Genomic DNA, 5,460 nt, shown 5'->3' on the forward strand with positions numbered 1-5,460 from the left:
CAATGTAGTATATGTTTATAGCTACTTTCTCAACCTACTGAAGCACAATGAGTCAACAGTTACCTCCACTGAGACTCGAACCCACTCCAATCATCCATGTGAGAGTGTTAATCGGGATACCGGGTGCCACTTGACCACCCCTTAAAAAAATATTGTAAGAACTATCACAAATTTAATGCAAAACATGTAATATGACTCATTCAAAGTCGTTTGTTGGGTGGGGTGAATGCAAATTAAACAGTTGTGTTTCATATAATGGAGTGCTTAGAATTTGGTTCAATGAAAAGCTTTCTTAATTAATTTAGCAGCACTGAAACGGCATTTCCACGATGACTTCTTTGTCCACAAGCTTCTTGACTTGGGTTTGTTACGTTGAAGCGGAGGAAGAAAACAAAAGTGGACCAATGGGTGGAGAAAAATTTAATTTATATATATGACTTATTTTCTGCTGACAGTTACTCACACCAATAATCTACTCATTAAGAAAGTTTTATATTCAAAAATTAGAAAGAAACAAATAAATTTATAATAATTTAAGTTAAAATAAGCTAATTGCATCACTAAATAATTCACCGCGTTCAAATCATAGCCAAAATGAAACATGTCTTACAGGGCCGGTCCAAAGGTTTTATAGGCCCCTGGGCGAAATTTAAAAAAAAAGGGTCCCTATATGAAAAATTTGTTTCCAGATAATCTATTTGTTTACTTATTTTTCTCTTTTTACTTCCGGATGAATGTTTTTTAGGTAACATTGTATAAAAAATATTAGTATAAAATCGATCTTAACAAAAAAAAAATGAACAAAAACAGCTGACACTTATATGAATCAATCAATTCGAATCAGTCAATCGAAAATCTTTAAGTCTTTGAGTGGTTGGTGTGGCGTAGGCGCAACCGATGACCCTTATACTCCTGGGCGGAGTGAGCGATGGGTGTGCAACAACGTACGTCTCTTTCAATCTTTGTAAGTTCAGTTCTCGACTTTCAAAAACAATTAACCCTATTTTTTTAATATATAATATGTAATATATATTATATCGTATATCTTATGGCCTATGGGCCCCCTATAGAGATGGGCCCTGGGCGGGTGCCCACCCTGAACCCCCTCAGGGCCGGCCCTGATGTCTTAATTACGAGCTATTATATAATAGCGGAATTTACTAAATTCACTCTCTAATAATAATTGTGGTTTTTCTCTTTTCATAAAAAAACACTTACTTATAAGTCCGTATTAACAGCTCTACTGCTTACAGAGGTAAAATTTGGGAGCAAAGACCAGGGATCGAATCGGGACTACCTCTCAAAGTAAGGGGACTCCTTTGTCAACACTCAACTACAAGTCTACGACCTTTTCTCACGCTCAACTGTTCAATTTCTAATTCCTGGACCACGGAGTATTTTAGTATTATCATATTTTAATTTAGTATTATCATATTTTAATTTAATTATCATGATTGATCATCCATTTAAATTTGTGTCATTTCACCTTTTAATAATAATAACTAATACGGAGTATTTAATTTCATTACTCAATTAAAATATTTTATTAAAGAGAGAGAGAAATATTACATGTTGGGACAAAAAAACTTGAATAATGAAATTATATGTTAGTCATCTGTTAAATGTAAAATGAAAAATAAAATCTTAATGGAAGATGACTTGTGAAAAATAAATGAAAATCAGTGATGTAATAATACAAAATCAGTGATGTAATATCTAGTTAGAGTTGGCCTATAAAGTGTTTTATAGTTATAATTGACACAACACTTTTGATTGTTTGAATAAGAGTTAATATAAGATAATATCTCTTAACAATTGATATTTATTAATTTTTTATTTTTTATTTTTAATTTGATCATAAATGATTCATTGACTATTGATTTTGTTCAAGATTTGATTATCTGGTTCAGTATCATTTTGTAAGTGTTATATTTAATGGTAAGAAACTAAGAATATAAAAATTGGCTTATTACTGAAATAGACAAATTGAGATCATAAACTTTATGCACTAAATTCATCATTAGTGTGAATGTGAAGAACGATGTGTTGATGCATAAATTAATTTGGACCATACTACTATAAGTTTCTGTCGCAATTAAAGGCGATTATATATATCATTTGTTTCAGCACCCTTAAAAATATAAATTTGAAGAGATGATACTATTAGCTGCCACCTATACAAATTTAATTATGTAAATAAAAGTGTGAATAAAAACAGTGATCCACTTTATTATTATTTAAAATCAATCAAATGATGGCATCTCATAGAGTAAAAATGGAGTAGAAAGTGAGAGTATATGCAGTAATATTGGCGGTGGTGATGTTGGTGGCATCGCTATCACAACCTGCGTTCTCCGACCCACAAACAAACCAAATAGGCAGCCTGAGTTGCGGCAAGTACAATGTTACCGATGCGCCGGAATTTATCAGGGAACTCAATCTCAGCTTGTCTGATCTGAGAAACCAGTTATCCAGCGACAACAAACGCTTTGCCACCTCCACTCAGCGGGCTGTCTACGCAATGGTACAGTGCAGAAAGTACCTCTCTACTGCGGACTGTGTGTCCTGTTTCGATGCCGCCGTCTTAGTAACCCGAAACTGCACCTTCGTCACCACCTTTGCTATTGTCATATTTGATGGCTGCTTCCTCAGGTAAGTTATTGAAGTATGCTTCAATTCGGTTTTTAGTTGAGATGGAACACATGCTTCAATTCTGTACTGTGCCTTGTTATGTATAGGTACCAGGAGAGTTACTTCTACGATCAGATTACAGACCAGATTACAGAAGGAACCTATCCAGCTTGTGGTAACCGAACCGCCCGCAACCAAGATATTTTCAATGGCACAGCACAACAACTACTAAATGAGCTTCTACTTGCAACGCCCAAAATTAATGGCTTTTACGCTGCAGTAAAGCTGGAGGAACCTGGTGCTACCACCTATGGGGTGGCGCAATGTGCTGAAACCGTGAGCCAAAGCAGCTGTCAAGATTGTTTGTCATTAGCTTACAATAACATAAAGGGTTGTTTAGCTAATTCTGCGGATGGAAGAGCTGTGGATGCAGGATGTTTCTTGAGATATTCAGACACTGCTTTTTTTGCTGATAACCAGACAACTGACATAACACACTTCCTAGGAAGAGGTATGTACTAGATAGAATATAACGACCCAGTTTGGTAAATGGCTGTTAGCTGATTGGGTTAGAGGGTATAACTAGTTGATAATATTAGCTGATTGTAGAAAAGTGTTTGGTAAATTAGTTGTTAGCTGATAGCTGTTTGGCATAACTTCTTTTCTCAAGAAGCTAATTGAAAAAGTTGCTCATGAATTTTAGCATTATGGAGTTAGAAAAAATTGATTAATCAAACACTTATCTTTCTTGTCTGCTGTTTCTTAAGCACTCAGTTTTCTCGTTTTTGCCTAAATCCTGTACAGAACGTACTGCCTTCACTCTGTAAATATACATGAAATGAAAGCTAAGTTTTGATGTTGGAAAGCTTATATCACCTAACTGGTAGCATCTTCTCCAGGTAGTTCATCGGGAAAGAAGAAACCTATTATTGTTGCGGGTGTAGTCGGTACCGTAGGAATCATTTTGGTGTTAGGAGCCCTTTTCCTTTTCTATCGGCAATCATGGAAGGCAAACGCTTGGAGAAGAGGTAAACATCTTTTCGATCACTGTTTAGTTAAAATTGTTTAGGTTGGTCTGTGTTAACTTATGGACTGTCTTTTTCTATAGGCAATATTTTGGGGGCAAAGTACTACATATATAAAGACCTGAAAGCTGCTACAAATGATTTCAGCGAAGAAAATGTACTGGGCAAAGGAGGTTTTGGTGATGTATATAAGGTGAGTAATAATTCTTGAGGGCAAGATGAAATTTCAATTCAGAATTGAAAGAATTAATATATAACCAAAGCTACCACTGATCTTGTATGACTAAACTGCAGGGCAACCTACAGAGCGGGGATATGATGTGGTGGCAGTAAAAAAACTGACAACAATTTCTAGTAGAGCAAAGGCAAACTTCGATACTGAAATTAGTCTTATTACACATGTGAATCATCACAATCTCATTCGTCTATTGGGATATTCTGGCAATGGAAAAGTGCTCATACTAGTTTATGAATACATGGCAAATGCCAGCCTTGATCGATACATATATGGTACACCCATCATCAAACATTATATTGTACGTTATATAAATAAAACTTTTTCCATCCCATTTTTCTATGATTGAATTGGCAGGAGAGAAACGGGGAATACTGAATTGGAAGCAAAGGGTTGATATAATATTGGGTACAGCTAGGGGTCTTGCCTATTTGCATGAGCAATTTGATGTATGCATCATACACAGAGACATAAAATCTAGCAATATATTACTGGATGACGAATTTCAACCCAAAATAGCTGATTTTGGTTTGGCAAGGCTTTTACTAGAAAATAAGAGTCATCTTACAACTAAATTTGCAGGGACTTTGTAAGCCTAACAACGTAACCTTCTTTCTTTTTTTTTTTCCATGTTTTCTTTCCACTTAACTATTGCTTGTTCCAACAGAGGATATACAGCGCCAGAATATGCAATTCATGGTCATTTATCAGAGAAAGTTGACATTTACAGTTTTGGCATTGTCATCTTGGAGATCATCAGTGGGCGAAGGAGTAGTGACTTACAAGTTGAGCCTGTAACTAAGTATCTCCTTCAACAGGTAATTTCTTTTCTTGTATGAAGATCAGAATCTGATTTATCTTGATATATTATTCACCACTTGACGACTTTGTATGTATGCATCGTTTATAATAAATACATACAGGCATGGAATTTGTACGAGAATGATGAACATCTAGGACTGGTGGATAGTACTTTAGACCCGAATGAGTATGAAGTGGATGAAGTGAAGAGAACGTTGGAAATAGCATTGGTGTGCACCCAATCACCCTCTAATATAAGGCCAAGCATGTCAGAAGTGGTGGCCATGCTTTCAAGTACTGATGCCTCAATCATTCAAAAACCCCAAAACAGGCCTACCACTATTACTGATTTCGATAAGAGGATACCTACAAACACTTCAACACTTACCCATGCCACCATTTCATTTTCTCGTTTCTCAGGCGCTAGCTACACCTATTTTGATCTAGCTAGCTAGCTTGCTTGTGATGTCTTTGTATTTATTTATTTATAATTTTTTTTAGAGCAAATACCAATTTTGGTTCGAGAATATTCGTAAAATGACAATTTTGGTCTACATATTTAATTTTTACCAATTTTCATCCACGACTATTATTTTAGTACCAATTTTCATCTACGACTATTATTTTAGTGTCAAAATTCATCACGTTAGTCACCTATCTGTTTAAGACATGTCGAAATCTAAAAAATTCTAAAGGTATTTTCGTCATTTTCAACTTAAGATCCCAATGAGCATTAATAAAGAGACTTAAGTCCTAAGATCGATCCTA

General features: G+C 35.3%; 1 pseudogene; it reads left to right on the top strand.

The window, feature by feature from the left end:
- Positions 1 to 928: 928 nt before the first annotated feature.
- On the top strand, positions 929 to 5,220 carry LOC116012208 (annotated as a pseudogene).
- Positions 5,221 to 5,460: the final 240 nt, after the last annotated feature.

The sequence above is a fragment of the Ipomoea triloba genome, chromosome 3, assembly GCF_003576645.1.
Source record: "Ipomoea triloba cultivar NCNSP0323 chromosome 3, ASM357664v1".
NCBI lineage: Eukaryota > Viridiplantae > Streptophyta > Magnoliopsida > Solanales > Convolvulaceae > Ipomoea > Ipomoea triloba.